We start from the raw sequence: 25,968 nt of genomic DNA, 5'->3' as shown, positions 1-25,968 counted from the left end.
ATTTATTCAACAAGAATTCATTGGGCACTTAATACATATCTATCACTAACTTGAGTCTTTAAAGAAACAAAGATATAAATTGCATTATCTCTGTTGTCTAGCAGTTCAAGTTTCATATGTAAGAGAGACAGAAACGTAAACAAATTCTGCATAAAGCCTGCCAAAAGGGATTTTTTTTTTTTAACTGCAAAGGAAGAATGACGCTTGGAGCAGGCAGGTGTGAGGGGGCACAGAGAAGCTGCAGAATATTTGCATGTTTTCTTGCTAAAGTTTCTAGGCATGAAACAACCCAAGCAATGGCACAAAGGAATGAAATTGGACATCTCCTCGAGCAATCGTGAGTTGTCTTTTGGGGTTCAATGTGGGGAGATGACAGGGAGTTGCCGAAAATGAGGCTGAAGAGTAAGGTTGGAAACAGATTCGGTAGGCAGTTGGGACTCACCACAAGTTTCTTCAGGAGGAAAGGGACATCACCAAGTCATTCTTTACGAAGAGCACTCTGGGGCAACTTCAAGGGTACTCTTGAGAGGAAATCGATAGCAGCCCATGAGACCAACTAGACAGCTCCTTGTCATGGTCCAGGCAAGCAAGAGAGAGTGCGGCCCGAACTAGGGCAACAGAAATAGAAGTGAATACATAAGAGGGTATTCTCTAGACATTTCAAAGCCAGAATCAACAGGACTTAGCAGCCATTGCTTGTAGGAGACAGAAAAATAAGTCCAAGTTGACTTGGGTGTGTGGAGGATGTCACAACAATGTTAACACAAGGATAATATCATGAGGCTTGTTGAGTTAGAAATATCAATAGAATATTTCTGAAATGTCCATCAGGGAGCTGATGGTTTAGAGCTCAGATGCAAAATCAGGAGGTGACACCAAGCTGTGAGGGCAAAGAAGAGAAAGAGGCAGTCTGTGGCCTGGCAGAGCAAGAAGTGAATAAAGACCAGTGACCCTGAAGTTAACACATCTCAGGAAACACAGATTATCCCAACAACATAATCTTGGGTTACTCATTCTGAGACTGGTGAAAATATTTTAATTTAAAAAAAAAAAATCATTAGGGTACGCATTACACAGGAAAACTGTTTAAGAAACAGATCTATTACCCTTTGTATTTTATGTTTTCCCGAAGCCTTTTGCTAAGCTTCATCCCAATTTTTTCTGCTTATACAGCAGAAACACTAATGATATGAGCTGTAGTTAAAAAGCACTTTCCAAGTCTGCTAGTTGAAAACTTCAGTATGAATCATGTCAGAGGCATGGGGGAGGTGGTTAAAGGCTATGTCTCTGCTGTGTTTTTAAAATAATGCACATCAAATAAAGAAGAAACACCACTTTAAACTGAGATTAAATTTCCATTACACTAACCAATTACTTTGATTTAGATATATATATACACATATACCTACACTGTCTGTATGTGCCAAGTGGGGAAATTTTTTCTCTGTTATCACTCAATTCCTCTCATTTCACTTATGATCTATGGATAAGAATGTAACTTTGTCAGGATTAGGAGTATTTTGGCAGCCCCACATGACTGCAGAATACTAAAGTTCAGGTCAAGAATAACAGACTTCCTTCTGCTGCAGAAATTTTCTCACAGAGTTACACCGGATGCAAATTGAACTTTTGTGTTTCTTAACTACTTGTGGTTTATTTCTTTAAAAGTCAGTTGATCTTGCTTCAAGTCCCTGAGGCCACTAGAGAGAGGCAGCCTTTTTTAAGATTTGCGCATTTGATCTTCGAAGATGACTCCCCCGATTCCTTTCCTACACCCCTAAAGACCAGCACCCAATAATATCTACTGTATAGCGGGCCTAATTAGAGAGTAAAACAATTAACAGTTACTGAGTTCCTCCTCTGTGTTCAGCACTGCTTCACATAACAAGAAGCAAAGAAGCCGTGCAAGAGATTTAAGTAAATGGAAGACAGAAGTTATATTTTTAAAGAAACTAACCAAAAATAGCAAGGCACTATCATCGAGGGCTAAACTGAGCAGCATCCAGTATTAAATTCTGTAGGATCTTCTACAAAGGCGAGATTTGAGGGGACTGTGTGAATCTGGAAGGCTCTGTGGAGAAGGGAGAATTTTACCCTGGAAACACTAGTGTGTCTCTTTTACCCCTTTGCTCTGGGTGTGGCATTTATGTTACATTTTGCCACCCAGCCAAGGAAGAATGTTATACCACACACCTGGTATTAGACACAGTTGAATCCTTTGAAAATTCAAGCCTTCTTCATCATACTTTGTAGTAAGAGGTCAAAGCTACAGTTTCTCTCACTGCCAAGCCCTCATCTGTGCTGCCTGTTCCAATATTACACACACACACACACACACAGAGCTGCCTGAATATGTATAGAGGTAAAGCAGGGAGAAGGATTCTCCTTCCCCAAAGTCTGTAGCCTTATGTGAAGGGGAATGGTGCAGCTGATTCCAGGCCAATCTCAGGCCAAATGGCGGCATCATGGAAGCCGGTCTGCAGAGCCCCTATTTCCTCACCTCTGCCAACAGCCTCCTTTCATCCTCATTTACCTCCCTCTGGAATGTTTTCTCTGTAAGTTCAGATGTCATGGGTTGTCACTCACCAAATGTTTATTAAGCACCTACAAAGCATAAAGTACTCTGCATGGAGTAGAATGTGTGAAACCAACGAACAAGTGAAGGAACTGCCAAGAAGTATACAATCTATAGGGGGAGCCGACTGAAAATTCTGAGGCTGGCAGTATGCTAGATTTGTACACAGACAAAGCTACAGGATGGTGTAAAGCTTAAACCTACAGGCGTCGGAATTTTTTTTAAAGCCTTGTGGTTTGTGAAGGTCTGAAGGGCAGGAAGGAGGAGGCAAGCGTTCATCAGCCAGTTCCTGAACACACGAGGCTTGTTGAGGGAGGACCTCGCGGGTCAGCAGCAGGGGCACCCTCACAACACTCAGGGAAGATCTCATGAGACTCAATATGAGAGGGAAAGGCGAACGTTAGACCTAAAAATAAAAAACAGGGGAAGGGGTTGTTGATAATATATATTTGAAAGATGTCCCAGAGTTTGTCCAGTAAAACCTTCCTGAGCTGTCATTTTGCTAAATTCCGCCTCTCTTTTTCCTACTCCTGATATGTAATGTCATCTTATCAAGACAGGGGCTGGTTTCTGCATTAAGGATATTAAGGGAGAAAAAAAAAATCAGTTGGGAGGCTCAAGGAATATGGCCTCAGAAGATGGTAGGAGATGGCCTCAGAACCCAGCCCAGAGTAGACTCTTCTAATGTGGCACTGGGGAGAAGGGCATGATGGCAATAGATGGGGGGAGTGAGCTGCATGCTCCAGAGAGCACACGGACTCCAGAAGAGCTGGATACATTGATGTCTGGGGCAGGGTGGAGAAATTAGGAGGAGACCAGTGAGAAGACAGTGGGGCCAATTCCCAGAGGGCCCTGCATGCCAGGCTAGCTGGTGCGGAGTGAATTACGCAGGCACCGGGGAGCCAGCAATGTTTCTGAGCAGGGGTAGAGACTAGATCCCATCAAGCAACCCCACAAAGTCACTGACTGATACAGCCTCAGCGACTATTTCCATATAAATGTAAATATTTATATTTCAAATGAAAACTTCCTAAAAGCAAAGCATCTCTGTTAATTCAGTGAGAGAAGTGTTAAATGAGAGAATAAGGGACATTTCTAGGACAGGGGCTTCCATACACTCCTCAGACCACTCCTTGAACACCAAGATGGCATTTCTTGAGGCTTACTGAGGGCACGTGAAGAAGGTGTAGCCCAAAGGTTCTCAGTACATTTTCCCCTAAGACACCCAGCACAGATGAGGGGCCCTGACAGGATGTACTCCATGGTACACCCAGGATCATGAGAACAACCAGCTTATCAGACGGCCTGAATCAATCGGGGTTCATTATTTTCTCCCAGCCACTGCCTTCAGACCTGCCCTATCAGATTTCCCTTCTCTGCCCCTGGACCACAACTTCACAAATCCCAAAACATTCCAGTCACTGTCAGTTCAACAAACAAGCTTCATTCTGGTCATCAAGACTCACTCTCAGGCCCGTTCCAGTCTCAATCAAAATATCCATCCCATGGGATTCAATGCTCAGCCTCCTCACCCTCAACACCCAACCTATCCCACCCAGTCTTGCCCTGACCCGCATGGACATAAAGAGTGGTCTGCACTTCCACTGCCCCTTTACAGCATCTCCACCTTCAGCCATCACTCCTCCAGGTTGGAGCAGGGAAAAGGATGATGGTGCAAAGTGGGCACAAAAGCTTCCTGACTGGTGCTCTTATGACCCAGTTTGGTGGCCTCGGGAAGCTCCCACCCTAGGCTGAGGAGGAAGAACCAAAGCCTTCTCCCCCAGAGTGTATGATTCATTTCCTTGATAACACCCCTTGAATCTTTATCTTCTCTGTGCACAGGTTGGAGATATTTGTTAAGCTAAAGATCACAGGGCTGGTTTGGTCACCTCTTAGATGTTACAGGGACCTATCAAGCAGCAATTCCCTGGGAGCTTCTTATCCAATCCTTATTGGCTTTGGGGCTTTAACTGAATATTTCAAGATAGCAAAAGCGTCATTCAGCATCTGTTGTATACACAGATTACCACCCACTACTTATAATAAACCCTTTCTCTCCCTTTCATTCATAAAATCATGTCAAATGCAAGTCAAAGAGAATGAAATTATACAGAAATCTGAATCTGCTCTAATTTATGTTTTAAAATATATTATTCACAAACTTGGATGCTTGAAGCATGACTAATAACAAGTTTCTTTTGACACACCTCACAAGTGATGCTTTGCTACATATGTGGAGCCCTTCCTTTGCTCAAGCAATTATAATCATATGCCAGTGTGACTAACTGGAATAATGGAAGAGAGGTCCATTTACAGGGATATATAAGTTCTAGGACGCCAGTGTTAAGCAATACTGTGTATTACTAAATCTCATATCAATGTGGGCAGGGAAGAAATCTGGCTCATTGCACCTGGCATCCCTGATTCACTTCTCTGACTGAGGCAGGAAGGAAAACGATGGCGAACAAGAGAGTGGGAAAAGGCAACAGCAAAGAGCATGTGGCATGGGGGTGGTACCAGTGGCTTCACACGTGCAACCCCACAGCATACATTCTAGCACTTTCCAGCCATAGTCCTTGTGTTGTGAATACCTTTGGTCTCCATTGCCCCATGTGTGGTGACCAGCATTATGGGCATTGTCTGAAAGTTGGCCTCAAATTCACTAGTGCTTGAACACAAATACCCATCTTCACCTCTTGGTCTCTTGAAGATTAGGGTCTTAATCTTCACAGTAAATTATTAGAAGATTGGGGCAGCTGCAGTATACATTAACCTGTGCTTCTGCAAGCCAGGGAGGTTGATGGAGGGTCACCAATTTTTGTCAATTTCCTGGACTCCTCTCAATTACAGTTATGCGTTGCTTAATGATGGGGATATATCCTGAGAAATGCAGCATTAAGCTATTTCGTCGCTGGGCAAACATCATAGAGTGTACTTACACAAGCCTAGATGGTAGAGCCTACTGCACACGTAGGCTATACGATATAGCCTATTGCTCCTGAGCTACAAATCTGCACAGCATGTTACTGTGCCAAATACTGTAGGCAACTGTAACACAATGGTATTTGTGTATCTAACCACATCTAAACATGGAAAAGACACAGTAAAAATACAGTGTAAAAGATTAAAAATGGTGCACACCTGTGTAGGGCAGCTTGGAGCTTGCAGGACTGAAAGTTGCTCTGAGTGGATCCGTGAAGGAGTGGGGAGTGAATGTGAAGACCTAGGACATGGCTGTACACTACTGTAGATTTTAGAAACACTGTAAACTTCAGCTACATGAAATTAATAAAAAATATTTTTCGTTCTCCAATAACAAGTTAACCTTCGCTTACTGTAAATTTTTTGTTTTACACACTTTTCCATTTTTTCAACTTTTTTACTCTTTTGTAATAACACTTAGCTGAAAACACAAACACATTGTACAGCTGTACAAAGATGTTTTCTTTCTTTATATTCTGATTGTACAGGTTTTTTCTTCTTTTTTTTTTTTTTTTTTTTTTGAGACGGAGTCTCGCTCTGTCGCCCAGGCTGGAGTGCAGTGGCCGGATCTCAGCTCACTGCAAGCTCCGCCTCCCGGGTTTACGCCATTCTCCTGCCTCAGCCTCCTGAGTAGCTGGGACTACAGGCGCCCGCCACCACGCCCGGCTAGTTTTCTGTATTTTTTAGTAGAGACGGGGTTTCACCGTGTTAGCCAGGATGGTCTCGATCTTCTGACCTCGTGATCCGCCCGTCTCGGCCTCCCAAAGTGCTGGGATTACAGGCTTGAGCCACCGCGCCCGGCCAACCTTGAACTATACAGGTTTTTTTCTACTTCAAATTTGTTTTGTTTTTTTTTTTTTTTTACTTTTTAAAAAAAGTAAAAACTAAGACAAACAAACACATGATCCTAGGCCTACAGAGGGTCAGGATCTTCCATATCACTGCCTTCCACCTCCACATCTTGTCCCACGGGAAGGTCTTCACGGGCAATAGCACGCATAGAGCCGTCATCTCCTGTGATAGCAACGCCTCCTGGAATTCCTCATGAAGGACTGGCCTGAGGCTGTTTTACAGTTACCCTTTCTTTTATAAGTAAAAGTACACTCTAAAACAATGATTACAAGTACAGCATAGTAAATACAGAAACCAGTAACATAGTTGTTGATTTTCATTGTCAGGCATTATGTACTGCACATAACTGTATAGGCTATACTTTTATAGGACTGGTAGTGCAGTAGGTTTGTTTACACCAGCATCACTGCAAACATGTGAGTCATGCATTGCGCTGTGGCCCTAGGATGGCCACAACATCACTAGGCAATATAATTTTTCAGTTCCATTACAATCTTATGAGAACACCGTTACATATATGGTCCATCGTTGACTGAAATATCGTTTTGCAGTACATGACTGTATTGAAAACATTTAGAACCACAGGTCTATCAATCAGTCAATAAACATCTAAGAAGAACCCAATAGGTGCAAGGCCTTGTGAGATCCCCCAGGTCTATGATAAAGTACAAGCCAGTCGACCTCTAAGACTAGGGAGATTAGACTCCTATCTAATGACACTACAGCTCACAGCATATCCTCTTTGGGAATGGACTTCAGAATATGGTGTGGGTCTAGAGAAAAAGAAAGAAAGGAGGAAGCTCATTGCAAGGTAGAAGAGATAATAAATTTTTAGCAGAAAATTCTTGGAAGATAGTTAGAAATCAGGAACTCTGAAGAATTAAGATTTTTACGGGAAGGCAGATGCACTGATATGACCACTTCTGAAACTGGGAAGTATGACTCATGAACAAGTCAGATTCTTCCATTCAACAGATTGAGCTGAGTGATTTCTAGGTCCTTGCCAGTCAAAGCATGGGCCACAGACCAGCAGCATCAGCATTACCTGGGAACTTGTTAGAAATGCAGATTCTCAGGCCCCACTCCAGAAATAAGAATCAGAATCTGCATTTTAGCAAGATCCCCAGGTGATTTACATGCATTTTGAAGTTTTAGTACTTGTCTCAGTGCCAAGCATTTACTATACACATGTTTACAAAAGGAGACAGGGAAATCTGCCTGAGGAGACTATTCCAAGCTGCTGGTAAGGAACTGGCCCAAATTTGTCCTTCTCTACCAATCTAGAGAATTTTCAAGTGCCTGCTACCTCCCACCTGGCACCCATTCCTTCAGTGGGAGCCATTGATTGCTACAGCTGCCTTAGAATTCAAGAGAGCTCTTTTCTCAGCCACTGAGACAAGAAGAGCGATGTTGAATTAGAACTCATTTTGCCCACAGGACAGGGTTTGTAATGCGCTGTTATCTGTTGACATTATTTACACTTCCAAGTTAATTTATATAAAGTACTTGTATTTCCAAAAAAGATCTGGAACAACTTATAACAAGAGATATATTCAATAAGGCCATTCAAATGCAAAACCAACAACGAAAAAATCAGAAGGACAAGAAAAAGAAGATGCAAAAAGGAAATGCTTCAAGCATCTTGGGTATCATGGTTATTTAGAAAAAGCAATATAGCTCTGAGGTTGCTGGTAGCCAACGCAAAGAGGAAAACAGGAGGAGTTATGAAACTCTCATTATGTCAAACATATTACTCAAGGGAGGTAAGAAAAGAGACATTTTCGAAATGCCCTGATATCAGTGTCAACAGGAAGAAGTTCAGTATTTAGAGGAAGAAAGATTGAAGAAACAATTCTGGCCCCAAAAATCTTAACACACACACACACACACACACACACACACACACACACTTACTTCACATAGGTCTCGAGTAAATGTTTTGCATTTTTACTATAAATTCAATGCCGGTGCTCAAATTTAGAAAATATTTCTCTCTTGTCTTCTCCCTTACACACTTACAATTTAAAACCCTGGGATTTTCAAAACACCGTCAAGTGTTACATCTTGTTTGGCCTTCATATCAATCTTCTGAAATTACTTCCTCCATTGCACTGTAAGGAAAGCAGGCCCAGACGGGTTCTCTTACTGCCTAACATCCAGAAGTTAGTCTGGAATCCATTTCCCCCAAAACCCAGGCTTGATCCTCAATGTACTTAATACTACAAGTTGCCCCTTCTTTGAAGTCAAGTTTTAATTCCATTGAACTCTCTCTGAAAATCTCATTTCCAGCTACCACATGGCAGACTCTTAAGGGAAGAGACTCTTTAAGGCACGCCGAAGATGGATCTATAATACATTGCAAGACCAGCAACCGCCTACACTTCGGTAGCTCACTTTTAGAAGGGTCACTAGGAAAGGGCTCTCTATCTAAAATGTGTCTCCATCTATGTGCTTGATAGCTCCAGTTAAAACCCTAAGATGAGTTTTCAAAGTCTAAAATAACTCTGAGAAGGAGAAGGGAATAAATATGTCTACCATATTCAAAGAAAAACAGCCAAGAAGAATGAAAAAGACCTCTGCTGGGATCGGCCATTCAGTGACAAGCTTGTCTGGCCAGAATATAACTCAAGAAAAGGTGTCAGCATCAAAACTGAGATCTCAGAAAAACAGCATGAGGATGAACTGTGCAGTGAGGTAGCTAATCCACACAGCGGATGACAGCAGAGGCTCAGAATACAAATAATGCTGTCTCTGCTGGAGGGAGAACCCCAGCGCCATTCACTTCCAGAAGGAAACTCTCAGTGTGTCCCTGCCAGGAAAACTGAGCCAAGCACAAAAAAAAACCCAGTTTCTTCTCTCCTTACACTAATCCACCACTCAGGCAAACAAATTGGAAACCTGGAGCTCTGAATAACAGATACCAGCTCAAGATGCTGCTTTGGGATAAAGCGAATCTGCTCTGTGATCTGTTTAGCAACTAATCGTACTTCCCTTTTTTGTTGCTGTGGCTAGGAAGCTCAGAGCCAAATCTGTTGCCTGACTATAGCAAGGGTTCAGGACCAACTGGTGCCTTTCTTTGTGGTTTTGGTTTTACATTTGTTTCCTATACTAATTTGTCTAAAGGCTGGCATATTTTTATAAGCCACATTAAACTGGCTTTGGAATGAGATAGGATAAAGATGGTAGATAAACAGGAAGATGGGAGGGAGGGAGGGAGGGAGGGAAGGAGGAAGGACGGAAGGAAGGAAGGAAGGAAGGAAGGAAGGAAGGAAGGAAGGAAGGAAGGAAGGAAGGAAGGGAGGGAGGGAGGGAGGGAGGGAGGGAGGGAGGGAGAGAGGGAGAGAGGGAGAGAGGGAGGGAGAGAGGGAGGGAGGGAAGAACGAAGGAAGGAAGGAAGGAAGGAAGGAAGGAAGGAAGGGACCATCCATGATTATGTGCATATATATCTATATGAGAGAGAGATTTGATTCCTGAACAATTATCCAGAAAGACTGTCTGGGCAAAGTGCATCATTGGGGGTAAGAGAATGAGAACATCACAGCATCTGGCAAGGGTCCTGTGTGAGTCCCCTAGGATCCTGACAGGCAAGAGAGATGGCTGACGGAGCCACTGGCTTCATGGGGTAGGAGGTCAAAACTAAAATGCCTAGTGTTGTTGTTCACACCTGTATTACCCACAGCCACCATTAATGAGGAGGTACCATGTACTATGTACTTTCCCATGCTGTCTTTTTTTATTTAGGAATAATTTACACACAGTAAAATGCACAGCACCGATTGTTGAAAACACCATATTTTCTCCCATTGAACTAACTTGGCACCTCCATCAATCCATGCTTTCCTACTTAATCTTTACAGCAAGCCTATAGTGTCTTCTCCCTGTTTTAGATACTGAGAAACTGAAGCTCAGAAAGATGAAGTGACTCACAAATGTCACACAGCTTCTAAAATGAGGCTGTGATTCATACTCAAGTCTTACTGTATATCAAGGCCATCCTTTTAGACATCATACTATATAGCCTTCAGCCTTCAAAGACCCAGGAGGACTTCCCTAACATATCTCATCTTCCTCTACCTCATTTTTCTAAATTCCACTTGCACTCAGACTTTGCATTTAGCTACAATGATGGTGGTCATTACAGCGACTTACATCATTTTCTAATTGATTCCTATGTCAACTCCCAAAACATGTTCTCCCCTTTTCAACAATTCTTTTTTGAAGTTAGCAGAGCCAGGTTTTAAATTTATGTCTTCCATATCACCAAGCACAGTGCTGGGTACACAGTAGGTGCTCAATAAATTCTTTTTCTGACTGGGAAAGTGAGTGTTCATTTGAACAGTGAGTTTTGTGCCCCTCCTACCTTGTTCAAGGTACTCTAACTTTTAGGTTAAGTCTCACCAGATCCAGACTCAGTTCACCCAGAAATGAACACAGTTGCTGCTCTCTGAGGCGGAGATGCAGAAAAGGATTTCCAAAGACAAGAGCACAGTCCCCTCATTGCCCCAGTCCCCAGGTGTTCAGGTGGGTTTGTGTCCCCAGCTGTTTGGGTAGCCAGGTGATACTACAGATTAGCAGAAGAATGGTGGATTTTTGAAATCCAAGGGAATGAATTTCAAGAAGCTTTCAAACTGCCAAATAGCTCATAAGCAAAACTAAATTTAGTTATATTTTGACAAATACAATGACTTTTCCCCTACAACACATTTCCTTTTCTTTTTTTTCTTTTCTATTTTTTGTTGTTGTTGTTGTTTTGTTTTTTGTTTGTTTGTTTTTTTGAGATGGAGTCTCGCTCTGTTGCCCAGGCTGGAGTGCAGTGGCGTGGTCTCTGCTCACTGCAACCTCCGCCTTCCAGGTTCAAGCGATTCTCCAGCTTCAGCCGCCCGAGAAGCTGGGACTACAGGCATGTGCCACCATACTCAGCTAATATTTTGTATTTTTACTAGAGATGGGGTTTCACCAACACAACATTTCCTGAAGTCCATAGACAGTTTCCTAGTTAGAGGCATTCAGGACAGAAGTCTAACACTGGACTTATTTTGAAAAATTGGCAACAAATGTGGGAGAATTTTCCTATGTAAACCTTGGAAAGTAAGGAAATGGACAACAAATGGTTAAGGAAAAGGAATGTTTGAAAATAATAGTTAAATCCCCTTCAGCCACAGTGAGGCAGCAAGAGAAGAAAAAAAGAACACTAGGATCAGAGTCAGAAGGCATGAGCTCAAGGCCCCACTCCACATTGCAGAGCTGTGCCCTGGTCCCTTAACCCATCCATGCTCTAGGTTTCTCCTTCATAAAGGAGCTGTTACCTAGGAGAGGCACATCATGCCCTTCTTAGACAATTCCAACTACATAGCTTAAGCAATAATAATAATACTTTTTAAAAATTAAAGTGCTATAAATTTATATTCTACATATGTACTTTGATTCTCTTCTATATTTAACAATATATGGCCGGGCACAGTGGCTCATGCCTGTAATCCCAACACTTTGGGAGACCAAGGCAGATGGACCACTAAAGGTCAGGAGTTCAACATCAGCCTGACCAATATGGTGAAACCCCATCTCTACTAAAAACACAAAAATTAGCCAGGGGTGGTGGCAGACACCTGTAATCCCAGTTACTTGGGAGGCTGAGGCAGGAGAATCATTTGAATCCAGGAGGCAGAGGTTTCAGTGAGCCAATATCATGCCATTGCACTCCAGCCTGGGCGACAAGAGCTAAACTCTGTCTAAAAAAAAAAAAAAATTTATATATATATATATATATACACACACACACACACACACAATTATATATACATATGACCACACAGAGTTGTATACCCTAACCAAGGATGCTACATTTTACAGATGATTTCAGTATTTTCCAAGGCAATTCTGGACATGTGCCACTTTCACCTTATGTACTATATTTAGAATCTGAACCCTCACCTAAGACACAGCTCTGCTCAGCCTGCTTCACACCTGTCTTATGAGGGTCAGTGGAGACAGTGTGTGCGAGCCGCTTTGTAAACTAAATTTGCCAGAAAACCATAGCTTTGTCATAAATATGAAATGTGTATGAGCTACTGGACACACAGGAATTACAAAAGAGACTGAGGAGTGAATCTTGAAGCACTGTCAGACAAGGCAGCTTCTAAGGAGTCCTGAAGATGTCGTTCTGAATAATTAAAAAGCAAATCTCCCCAGAAGATGTAAGTTTATAGAGCTGAGCTGTGGGTGGGGAGGTCCACACTGGAAGCTCAAAGGACCCCAGGAAATGCAGCTGAGAAGCAGTGCCCTTGGAGGACGGGAATGTCTGGGAGCCCAGAAAGACACAGGCGTGGGGCCCACCAAGGGGGTAACACAGTGACTGAGAGGTTAAAGTAATTCTGCAAAACAGCTTGTCCCTTAGAGCAGTTTCCATCCCAAGGACACCATCAGCAGGAAATCATGCGGCGGTTGTGAGAGACCGAAGTCCCCCAGGGAGAGGCTAGGTATCCTATAGAGAAACACGGGGGAGTGAGGACGGACAGCAGCATCCGGCAACTCAGAAGGAATTAAAAAGCCGAATGGCAGAGCGTGTGATGTAGATATGAAATCCAGGTCACCTGAAGAGAAACCCTCCTGATTCCACAGCCAATGAGAAGGTGAGCTTCCAAATCTTGTTCGTGGGATCTGTGGGTGACCCCTAGTATCGGGACACAGTCAAGAATTTCTGTTTCCACAAGCAAAGTTAAGTGGAGAATTCAGCAAATCTGTTGGAAAACCAGGGACAAAGAACTTGGACTTTTTCAAAAAGGGCTATCTGTTGTCTCCTTCATCTAAATTACAAGACTACATTCTCAGCTCTACCTTGGAAAAACAAAAAGAGCCTTGCAGGGAAGCACAAGTCTCACCATTTCAGAAATTCAAGAAGCAGTTTGATTGTCAAATCAAATCAGTCTATAAACCTTTTTCTAAGTCTCCTCAGGTCTTTGCAATCTTTTAGAATTATCTGAAGAAAACAACAGCAATGGGGAATCTCCTGCCAGATATGAAGCAATTTGCTTAAAATACAAGCAACTCAGTTACCCAGACCAATGTGATTTTGTTTTTCCTTACCAGTGTAAGGAAAAACAGGAAATTCACAAACAGCCACGAAGCCACACAGTATCAGTGGCCACCATTTACTAAGGTCTTGCCCTAGCAAGGAAGGACTACGACAAGCACCTCACATACAGAAGCTCATGTAATCCTCCAGAAAACTCAGTGTTAATAACACCACTGGCAACTTATGTACATTATTTCATTTAGTTCTCAGATCAAATCTTGGATGAAGGCACTACTATTATCCCATTTTACCGATAAGGAAAAGATGAAAAGATACTAAGTAACTTGCCCACAATCATATAACTAATGAGTGTGCACCAGAGAATCAACCCAAGCATCCAAACCCATTGCTCCTGCCTCTGACTCTGCTAGACCCTCTCCATATTTTACAGATGAGGCAACTAAGCCCTAAAGAAGTTAAATAACATCAAAGAACATACAGCTGGTGTGGGGCCACATCAGGATTTGAACTCCAGTCACTCTACTTGCAAAGCTCACACTCTTAAGCTTGGTATTGGATTAAATTGACTCTCATACCCAACCTAATTTCTAGTTGGATGTTATTTGAGGTTTTCATAAAATGTGAAATTGGGGAAATCCTAGTGCTTCAAACCAACACCCAAGCCCTATGGCAAAGGGCTGGCTGAAAAGAGGTGGGATAGATGTCTGGGGGACCTGTCCTGACCATAGGTTTTGTACTGCCCTGAATGATGGCCCGGAGCAGCACTCAGACAACAGCAAAGCCAACCCCACCTGCTCATAACAGCCCTGGCAGTGAGGATTGGAATTTAATACTTGTAGGAAACAAGGAAAAGGAGAGTCTATTGTTTTGTTGTTTTATTGATAAATTAACTTATTTCTCACATTAAATGGGAGGAAGACGAGTACCTCATAAAATGTAGTGAACATCTGCTGTTTGGGGTTTACCAACTGCTCCCACTGGCGGCTCTCTATTCAAGGTGTTCTGCCTTCCCACCAAAGATAAGCATGTGTCCCAGGCTATGGCCAAGGGACACTCTGAAGAATTGAACCTTGAGGGAAGAGACACATAAAGAAGTTTCTGGACTTGACTCATCCTGGCAGCCATGCCCTGGACACAGTGATAGCTGGTTCCTGCTACTGTGCTTCCTGGGGTTTCCCCAGTCACTGTTTTTCTAAAACAAAATCCAACAGCTGCTCCTTCAATTCTGTGAGCTGCCTCATTGCCTCCAGCACATTCCTTTTCCCCTTAGGTTAGCTAGGATTGGTTCCTGTTGCCTGCAACCAAAAAAATCCTAACTGAATCTCAAGTGACCAGAGAGATGCATCATTTGGCACTGGTGAATTGCATCAGAATCCACTACAGAAATCAAGGGTTGACTATAATGTGGAAGAGCTAATGTGAGGAGAACTGCGGGCTATTTCAGGAGACAAGGACATGAGGGAATCACCTCTGATTGCATTGGGTTTCTGCACAGTTTTACACCCCTGAAGTCTTCTGTCCCTTGCATGATTCACATCTTTCACTGTTATTCACCATTTAAACCCCCAGATTTGTTGTCCTATGATAAATGACTCAGCTGTCTAGAACATGATGCTAATGAGGGCAGCACTTCTGACTTGACCCTTGTGGGCCAGTTACCTTAGTTTTGAGTCACAGACACTTGAAACCTGGTTAAAGCTCTTTTGACATTTCATGGAGCGAAAGTAATGAGGCTGATGGACAGCACTAATCAGTGCCACAAATTCAGGTTCAGCTCATATTTCTTAAGGACCTGCTCCATGCCAGGTAGTGCATTAGGCACTCCAAATGCATGATCTCATTGGCTGTCGAGTAGGCACTGTGACAAATGAACTTAACTGAATTACAAATGAATGACATAACTACATTGAAGAAGGTGAGGAAGAAAGGATCTGAGCTAAGTCACTTTGGAAAACAGTAACTTGACTGGACACTATAAGGCTAAAGACAAAAAGAATGTACATAAATACTGCACTCAAGTTGGTAAATTTGTTTCTCACAGGGGTGCCAGGTTAGCAATTCTGAAACTACTTTGTATGTGTGCTAGTGCTGAACATTATAAGTAAATATATTCTAGATAGTGAGAACCAAGTTTCTTTCTGTTAGAGGAAGAAATTATCAACAAAGAAAGGAAGATGGCTAGAATCAACCTTGTGGAGTTGGATTGGAGCCAGAGGTAGCAGTGTGAAATTATGGTTATTTTATTTTTTTCTGGTAAAATATACATAACATAAAACTTACCATCTTAATCCTTTTTAGGTGCACAATTCAGTGATATTAAGTACATTCACATTGTTATGCAACTGTCACCATCTACCTCCAGAATTTTTCTATCCTTCCGAACTGAAATGCTCATGCCCTTTGAACAATAACTCCCCATTGTCCCCTCCATCCAGCTCCTACTAACCACCAGTCTACTTTCTTTCTCTATGAACTTGACTATTCTAGATACTTCATATAAGTGGGATCACATAACATTTGTCCTTTTGTGTCTGGCTTATTTCACTTTGCATGTTTTCAAGGTTCATGCATGTTGCAGCATGCATAAAAACTTCATTCCTTAAGGTTGTATAATATTCCATTGTATGCATATGCCACATTTGTTTATCCATTCATCCATTAATAGGCATTTGAGCTTCTTCCACCACCTTTTGGCTATTGTGAATAATGTTACTATGGACTTTACAGTACAAATGTCTGGCCAAGTCTCTGCTTTTGATTCTTTGGGGTATATACATAAAAGTGGAATTGCTGGGTCATATGGTAGTTTTACATTGCACTTTTTTTAGGGACTGCCATATTGTCTTCCACAGTGACTGCACCATTTTACATTCCCTAGGGCAATACACAAGGGTTCTAATTTCCCCATATCCTCACCAACACTTGTTTTCCGTTTTGAGGATAATAGCCATCCTAAGAGGTGTGATGTGGTACCTCATTGGGGTTTCAATTTGCATTTCCCTAATGATTTCTGATGTTGAGTATTTTTTCATGTGCTTCTTGGCCATTTGTACATCTCCCTTGAAGAAATATCAATACCAAGCCATTTGCTCATGTTTAATTGAATTGCTTTGTTGTGGTGGTTTTTACTAAGTTTTTGGAGTTCTTTAAACATCCTGGATATTAATCTCTTACCAGTATATGATTTGCAAAAGTTTTCTCCCATTTTGTGGGTTGCCTTTACCTTCTCAATATTATCTTTTGATGCACAAAAAATTAATTTTGATGAAGTCTAATTTATCTATTTTTGGCATAATATCCAAGAAATCATTGCTAAATCCAGACACTAAGCTTTTCTCCTGTATTTTCTTTTAAGAGTTTTATAGTTTTAGCTCCTATGTTTAAGTCTTCGATCCATTCTGAGTTAATTTTTGTGCAGGGTGTAAGAATTATTTCATGATTTCAAAATTTTGTGCGAGGCATAAGGAGTATTTCCTGATTTTAAAATATCAGGAAATATTTCAGAGCGGATACCTCCAGTTTTATTGTTCTTTCTCAAGATTGACTTGGCTACTCATAGTCTTTTGTGGTTCTATATAAATTTTGGAATTGTTCTATTTCTGTGAAGAAAGTGCCATTGGGATTTTGATAGGGATTGTTTTGAATCCATAGATCACTTTGGGTAGTATGGGCATCTTAACAATATTAAGTCTTCCAATTCATTAACATGGGATATCTTTCCATTTATTTACATCTTCTTTGATTTCTTTCAGCAATGTATTGTAGTTTTTAATGTTCAAATCTTTTACCTTCTTGGTTAAGTGTATTCCTACTATTTTATTCTCCTTGATGCTAATGTAAATGGCCCTTTCAGATCATTCATTGCTAGTTTGTAAAAATGCAGCTGTTTTCTTGGTGTGGTTATTTTGTAACCTGCAAGTTTGCAGAATTCATTTATGACTTAACAGTTTATTTGTACAATCTTTAGAATTTTCTACCTGTAAGTTTATGTCGTCTGTGAACAGAGATAATTTTACTTCTTCCTTTCCAATTTGAATGCCTTTCATTTCTTTTTCTTACCTAGTTGTTCTAGCTTGCCTAATTGCTCTAGGACTTCCAGTACTGTGTTAAATAGAAGTAGTGAGAGTGATTGAGTATGATGCATTGGATGTTGAAATAGAAATAGACAGTTAAAAAAAAACTCAGAAAATTCTAATATAGCCTATAGTTTAGTTAATAGTATTATACCAGTGTTCATTTCTTAGTTTTCATAATTATACTGTAGTTATATAAGATTTTAATGCTAGAGGAAGCTTGGTAAGGAGTATATGGGAACTCCGCACTATTTTCATAACTCCTCTGTAAATCAAAAATGATCTTAAAAGTTTTTTTTTTAATATCTGAAGGAAATAAAAGCATATAGAGTAAATATATTTGGAGTCCTGAAATATCTTTCTAGGCAAATAAGGCATACTTTCACTTTTCATTAGTTAATTACCCATAGTAAGTGTCCACCACTTCTGCCACTCTGGTATATAAAGGCCTGGAGGGTAATTGGCCAGGCATCACATTTAAGAAGCACTATGGCACTGGACTGAATCAATTCTAAACAGTTTTGGGGATTTCTCAGGGGAAAGTTGTTTAACATCTCTGAAATATGAAAATATCTTTCCAGGATTGTTGTGAATATTAAATAAGGTCATGGTTTAAAAAGCACTTAATCCATGGCAGGTATTCAATAAATATCCTTTCCTTTCTCTTGTTTTAAACATTTAACACTACAAAGGGAAAACAAGATATGGTACCTTTCACATAAGGGCCTTACAATCTAAATTGGGACAAAACGTACACATATGTTAAATAATTATCAAATAATAGCTTTACAAGCAAGTGCTGAGATCCAGTAGCGAGTGGGACAGTGTGCAGCAGAGCACAGCACACACAAAAGTAGAGAAATGTGAGCTGGCATCCCCGGGGCGGCCTTCAAAGGAGTGGGACTGTACTGAGCTTGGTGTGCACAGATAAGAAAACGCTGGGGGGTGGCCGGTGCGGTGGCTCACACCTGTAATCCCAACACTTTGGGAGGCCAAGGTGGTTGGATCACCTGAGGTCAGGCATTGGAGACCAGCCTGACCAACATGGCGAAGCCCCATCTCTACTAAAAAATACACAAAATTAGCCAGGCCTGGTGGTAGACACCTGTAATCCCAGCTACTTGGGAGGCTGAGGCAGGAGAATCACTTGAACCCAGGAGGCAGAGGCTAGAGTGAGCCGAGATCACGCCACTGTACTCCAGCCTGGGCAACAGAGCAAGACTCCATCTCAAAAAAAAAAGGAAAAAAGAAAAAGAAGGAAAAGGTTGGGGCTGAGAGCGGCACTTGAGCCTAGGACAGGAAGAGGCAGAGACCTGAAGATACACGTATATCTGGGTGGGTACCAGATAGTTCCACATTGCAGATACAGCAGACCAGTGGGAGACACATTCATTTGGAGCATGGAATAGATGTGAGGAACCAGGGGAACCATACTGACTAACAGGGAATGGAGCCAAATTCTGGAAAACCTGAAAGACAGGCTGAGGGATTCTTTTTTCTTTTAAACCGGGTCTCGCTCCATCACCCAGGCTGGAGTGCAGCAGCACCATCACAGCTCACTGCAACCTCGACCTCCCAGGCTCAAGCAATCCTCCTACCTCGGCCTCCTAACGAGCTAGGATTATAGGCGTGTGCCACCATACCCGGCTAATTTTTGTATTTTTGTAGAGACAGGGTTTCGCCATGTTGCCCAGGCTGCTCTTGAACTCCTGGGCTCAAGTGATCCACCTGCCTCAACCTCCCATAGTGCTGGGATTACAGGCGTGAGCCCCATACGCAGCAGGCAGGCTGAGTCATTCTTGATGGCAGAGGCAAGAGCAGCTGTAGTGGATCCTTAAGTAAAGATGGAGCTCAAGGTAAGCATATAATGCTTTAGTTTGATCTGTGTGTGGTAGTCACAGAAGTGTTGTTAAGCAAAGGAATCATAAGATCATAGCACAGTATCTTGGGCAGAGTTCTGCTGCAGGAAATCAAAAACACTTTGCCAATTTTAAGCGGAAATGTTAGATGCCCATAAAGTCATGGAAAGGGCTGCAGGACTGAGCTCTAGGCCATTCTGTTAGAGGGATTGTAAATTGGTGAAGACTTTTTGGAAAGCTGTTGGATGACATCTATCAAAACTGTAAACATGTATTATATTTGATTCAGTAATTGCATTCTAGAAAAAACTAAATTTTTAGAAAAATGTATTCCAGAAAAAAAATTGACATATGAACATAAATATTCAAGGTGTTCATGAGAATATTTTTTCTACTAATGAAAAATTAGGAACTCCCAAATGGAAGAGATTAAGTAAAATTTAGTATAAAAATAGTATGCAGTCATTAGAAGAATATATTGAACCTTTATGGAAAGTTATCCCAAATTGTTCATTGAAAAAGCAAGTCACAAAGCAAAATTCATAGAATTCCTATTTATGTGTTTTAAACATATATGGACTAAACAAATGCAAAACAGTGTTCATAGTGCTTGCCCCTTGGAGTAAAGCAAGAGTGATGGGGGCCTGCAGTGGAGGACTCTATCATGTTTTCCCCTGAATATTCCTGCCTTGTTGGAATCTTCCATGAGAAGAATGCGTTCATGTATTACTTGTGTGGTAAAAACATCAGTAACTGGTCACCTCCTTCAAACTCCTCCCTCAAATGCATTAAAGAAAACAAACCTGCATTTAATTCAGATCATGATGGGGCTGGAGGATTAGTGACATTCCTATCACATGAGAAATGAAACGGTGTCCATCTCAGGTAAGATGATGACTGAAATGGAACAGCAGGCCAGTTTCTCATGATTTTGCTCTAGAGGACTGGGGCGGGAGGGAGGAGGGAATTTAATTTTTCTTTGGTGTGTCAGATAAGGTTGTAGGCTGTACCAAAGGGGGCATATTGAAATGATGTGCACACTTTTTGAATTGTTTGCAAGACTGAAGATTTAGGCTTTGAAAACAGGCAGAGAATGGGAGGCTGGGCAGCCATGAGCACAGCCAAGTTCCCACGCAGGGTGTTATGAGGTCATCTCCAGCACGGCCAATGCCACACGGTTCTGCCTGCTGCAACTAACCTCCAGCGGACCCTGCATCCTTGCATGACTCTGAAAATTCCAAATCTTAAAACAAACATCTTATTTTCCAAGCAAATAAAGAGTAAAGAATAAGATGTATCTGCCCCTTTTTTTGGTTTTATCAAGGGTCTCTGGGACCTGCCTCTCTCTAATACCCCCCAACAATGTAACATTTCCATCAAATAAGAAGAGTGCTCAGTGACAAACGGCAACCACACTTGGATGGTTCAGCTCCATATTTTGCCTGATTCGTAAACAAGAGCCCCAACCTGCCTGTCCATTTGCCTGGGTCTAGCAAATGGATTTGCTCCTGATTTTTGAGCGCTTCGAGTTAGCTTAGCACTTTGCAAAGTGTGTAAGGGAGGGATGCTCCCCAGAGAAGAGGCCACCTGACTTCTGAAGAGGGAGTGAGCAGTAGAATTCATGAGCTGAGAAGCAGAGGAGACAATAGATGCCCTCTTCCACTCACCTCAGCTGAAGCAGGGTGCCCAATTTCAGGTGCCCCCTCATGTCAGGAAATGAAGTAAATCAATGACTGAGAAGGCTCTAGGCTGGCTGACTGGAGGACTGGGGTTTCATATTCACTGCCTTCAGCAGGCTGATGGGTTCTATTCCAAAAAGGAGTTATTCAGCCTAGACTGGGGAGACAAAAAAGCAAATTCAATGGAGGTTCATAAAACTTATGAAGCATATGCAGAAAAGTAGCTCAGCAACTCACTCCTGGGCCTTGTCCCATAAATAACACAAGGACAAAGGGGTGAGGAAAATGAAACTGAAGACTAGGGGGGAAAATATTTCTTTTACAACAAGGAGTTTAGACGGTGATCTCTCCTGTAGCAGCCAGTCGTTGCCAGAGTACACAGGACAGCAGCAGGGCTTTGGAGAGGTCCCTTTCATGTTAACGTTTTTACCATTTTTGGTATTTGCAGGTATGCATTACTGGCACTTCTTGATTTAGGATGTAGTTATATGTTTACTGGAAAAGGAAGAACTCAGAGGGAGATGATTTCCCAGGTGCAAGAGCAGTTCGTGACTACCACATTCACTTCTCCATTTCACCCATGCTCTCTCCACAAGACCATCACCACTTTAGGAGAAGAAATGTCCAAGTTTCTTTTCTGTGGGAAATCTCTAACAGATGTGGACACAGCAAAGAGGAGCCTGAAGGCTCCATCATATCTTGGCAGACATAGAGTCCTTGTTTGCTGATGGCTAAAGGATGTGCGTGTGCTGTTTCCATTGTTCTCTCCAAGCTACACTGAGGGATGGGCAGGGGAGCGTCCAATTCCAGGCTGCAACTGCCTAAAACCCTGCCCCTTTTCTTCCTCCAGTAAACTGAGGACTGAAGCCAGGGGAGTTGGGGTGAGAAAAAACAATTACCTCGGGATGCATTGATCAAGAACCTTTTTCTAAAGGGCCAAGAACAAGCAAATAGTACTGCGGATGGTCTCTCTCTGGTCATTTTCACAGCTTTAGGTCTAGTCACTTTTGGCCAAAATGATGGAGCAAGAACTGCTCTGAAATCACAGTGACAGAGAGAGCAGTGTTTGATTTGTATGACAAATACAGCCAGGAAGAACTGGAGGGTGTGACCAAGAAAGAAAAAAAGCCAGGACAAGAAATCAGGCCAAGTAAGAGCAGAACTAAGCCCAGCCAGATCTAGAGACACAAATGGCCCATCTGCTTCTTCACAATAGATTGCTTCAGTTTAAATTTTTAAGAAACAAAAGACATAGGAGACTAGATGCCATAATTTAAGACAAAGCTGTAGCTAGAAAGGCCAATTCTACAGAGAACTAGACAGTATATTGTTTTCATTATCTGCTCACACAACTTCTGTTTTCACATAAAATCTAGTGCCCATTTCAGAAAGGAGAAATTTATATGCATTCACTAGGGCATTGTTATAGAAGCTATTTGTATCAGTTAGAAATGTATTCTTCTACAACTAACAGAAAACCTGACTTCCAGGGCCTTAAACAGATAAGAATGTATATGTATTGGTCTTATGCAAGCAGCAGTCTGGGGTTTGGCAGTCTTAGCAACAGCTCAGAGACTCAACACTGACAGCAGGGCTCCAGCTCTGCTCTTCTTTCTGCCGCACGAGCCTTGTATTTTAGGCCTCCATCCTCGTGCTTATTGCTTCATGTTTCCAAAATAGCTGCTGCACCTTCAGTTATCACATCTACATCCAGGCAAGAAGAAAAGAAAGAAATTGAAAGGCGTAACATTTGTATTCAGAAAACAAATAATTTTCCAAAAATCCCTTAGAAGCATTCTACTTACAATTCGGTGATCAGAATGTTGTCGCATGACTACTCTTAGCTATGAAAGAGTCTGAGAGGTGTACCTTTTTAGCTGGACATACTGCCAACCCTTAACAAAATCAACATTCTATTACTAAAGTGAAAATATATATTGGAGAGACAACTGGCAAGACCACTACAGCAGCTGAGCTGACCATACCACACACAACTACAAGCGGCAGCCAAGACAATGAGCCTGCCATTCAGTACAGGTGTTGTCATCTACAGGACAGCGGTGTGAAGAACACGGGCACTTTATGTTAATGTATTACACAAATGTGTAATGCTCATACATTTGTATGTGGGTTAGATTTGTCAGGAGTTCAGTTTTTCAAATCTATAAAATGGATCTAAGCAGAGTTGGAATTATTTGGTGCAGAGAACAGGCAAATAACACTCCTTAAAATATGTGATGTGCAGCTAATTTAAGTTTTCTCCTCAGCTACCCACAGCCTACCACTTGTGATTATTTGCTCCCATAATTACCCAATTTCCAGTTACATTCACAGGAATGATTATGGAACAACATAATAATCCTTGGAGTTCCTGGCCACAGGACTGTGTCACAGGTCTGAAATGCTATTAAAGTTAGTCTTTCTCAACCTCCAACTGTTGATATAGGCTCTAAGATCACCCAGCATTTATCATACATCAAGTTAAATGTCACTTTCTCAGAAGGCCATCCCTGGCCACCTTCCCTAACACATTCAATGCTTCCTTGTCCTCCTTTATTTTCCTTCATGGAGCTGCTATACATGTATTTCTTACGTGTCTAAAAGCTCGATGACAGCAGGTGCTCTGCCAGTACTCTCCTGTGCCCAGAGCAGTGCCTGGCATACAGAAGATGCTAAATGAATGTCAGTTCAATGATTTTTTAAGCAAACATTTGTTGAGTTATTACTAGGCATGATTCAAAATGCTTTGACCATTTTAATTCATTTAAACCTTACAGCAATCATGTAAGTCAAATGCTGTCACCCTGTTTTTCAGATGAAAACATTGAGGCTTAAAGAGGTTAAGATTGCACAGTAGGCCGGGCGCGGTGGCTCAAGCCTGTAATCCCAGCACTTTGGGAGGCCGAGGCGGGTGGATCACGAGGTCAGGAGATCGAGACTATCCTGGCTAACACGGTGAAACCCCGTCTCTACTAAAAATACAAAAAAAAAAAAACTAGCCGGGCGTGGTGGCGGGCGCCTGTAGTCTCAGCTACTCGGGAGGCTGAGGCGGGAGAATGGCATGAACCCGGGAGGCGGAGCTTGCAGTGAGCCGAGATCACGCCACTGCACTCCAGCCTGGGAGACACAGCGAGACTCCGTCTCAAAAAAAAAAAAAAAAAAAAAAAAAAAAAGAGCTGGGGTTCAAATTCAGACATGGCTCCAGAGCTGTGATGTTAGCCATTATGTTATTCTGCATCCACATTGTGGAAGTTTCCACAACACAATGGGTTGGATTGTAGCAGTCTACTCTTCCTGACACATTAACATAGGAACTTATTATAGTTCTCCAATTCTGCAGTTACGTTTACCTACTAATCTTTTTCTCCTTTCTCTGACCTCACTTTCCTACCACTTGTCCTGACCTCAGATCTCCTTCAATGCTTCATTAACTGGGCACAAAACAGGCACTGATAAAGGTTTATTTTGAAATGCATTAAAGTCCTTAATTTCTTGCAAAAGTTATAGTTGGTTGGAAATAACATACATTTTAAAACCAACTATGAAAAATGGTTACTTTTTTTGCTCAGGAATTTCAATGACAACAGATGTAATTTTGACAGGTCCCATTAATTACTGTTTATTGAGTACCTACTTCATGCCAGCAGTGTGCAGAATGCTTTTCATGAATTATTTTTAATCCTTTACCCTGTAAGGATGGAAACATTTTTCCCATTTTTGAAATGAGAAAAAGTATCAAGAATTTCAGTGAACTAAGGTTGTACCACAAGGAGTAAGTGGGAGTCAGTGTTCCCATTCACCAAGTTTCACCATATTGTAGATAAATTAAGTACCTATCCAGTGCTGAGGTCCTCATAAAGAAAAGAAAACTTAAGAGGCAATCAACTCTCAACCATGGTCTTAAAGAAAATAAAGATCCTCAGCCTCCTGAGTAGCTGGGATTACAGGAGCCTGCCACCACACCTGGCTAATTTTTGCATTTTCAGGAGAGACAGGGTTTCACCATGTTGGCCAAGCTGGTCTTGAATTCCTGACCTCGAAGTGATCCACCCACCTCTGCCTCCCAAAGTGCTGGGATTACAGGCATGAGCCACTGTGCCTGGCCTTGTTTGTTTGTTTAGAGAGAGGGTCCCACTGTGTCACACAGGCTGGAGTGCAGTGGTGCAAACAGGGCTCACTGCAGTCCCAACCTCTCAGGGTCAAACAAACCTCCCACCTCAGCCTCCCAAGTAGCTGGAACTACAGGCACACACCACCATGCCTAGTTAACTTTTTAATTTTTTTGTAGAGATTAGGTCTCGCTATGTTGCCCAGGCTGCTCTCAAACTCCTGGCCTCAAGCAATCCTTCCACCTCAGCCTCCCCAAGTACTGGGATTACAGAGTCACTTCGCAAATCTCAAGAGGAAAGGAACATCATGACTCGGTAGTCACATCTTATCAGCCCAACTTCTCGCAGGCAGACCTCTCACCTCATTCGACAGCTCTTTTCTGCAAAGGGTTTTTAACTCTCTTCCAAAACATCAAACCCACCCTCAAAGGATTAAGACTGGGCCATCATTGGAGACGATGACAAGAGTATAATTATCTCCAATTTAGAGGAAGTGACGACTCAGAGTTTAAGTAAATTGCCTGAGGTCATTTGTTTAGTCATCTGTGGAGCCCATGTTTGAGCCATCATCTTATGACTGTGCTCTTTCCTCCATTTCTAAGAGAAGCTCCATGGTCCAGCACAGGACATGAAGGAATAAGAGGAAACACGTGGTGGGCATTGGCAGCACCATTGGAATAAGCCCATCAGCTCAGGTGTGACTTTGGGGGACGCCACAGCAACATGTGTTTAAAAAAACAGCTGATTTACTTCACAGTCACAACTCATGAGATTTCATTGGGTGATACCTTGGTGGTTCTTATCCC

The 25,968-nt window shown here is 42.0% G+C and overlaps 1 long non-coding RNA gene across 1 annotated transcript; it reads left to right on the top strand.

Annotated features, from left to right (window-relative positions):
- Positions 1-231: 231 nt before the first annotated feature.
- LOC126948223 (uncharacterized) lies at positions 232-22,990 on the top strand. Its single transcript, XR_007723372.1, has 2 exons — positions 232-337; positions 21,502-22,990. It is a non-coding gene; the product is annotated as an uncharacterized LOC126948223 (long non-coding RNA).
- The last annotated feature ends 2,978 nt before the right edge of the window (positions 22,991-25,968 follow it).

This window comes from Macaca thibetana, chromosome 2 (genome assembly GCF_024542745.1).
Source record: "Macaca thibetana thibetana isolate TM-01 chromosome 2, ASM2454274v1, whole genome shotgun sequence".
Classification (NCBI taxonomy): domain Eukaryota; kingdom Metazoa; phylum Chordata; class Mammalia; order Primates; family Cercopithecidae; genus Macaca; species Macaca thibetana.
Note: the sequence above shows the minus strand (reverse complement) of the source record. Positions and strands in the feature narration are given on the sequence as shown.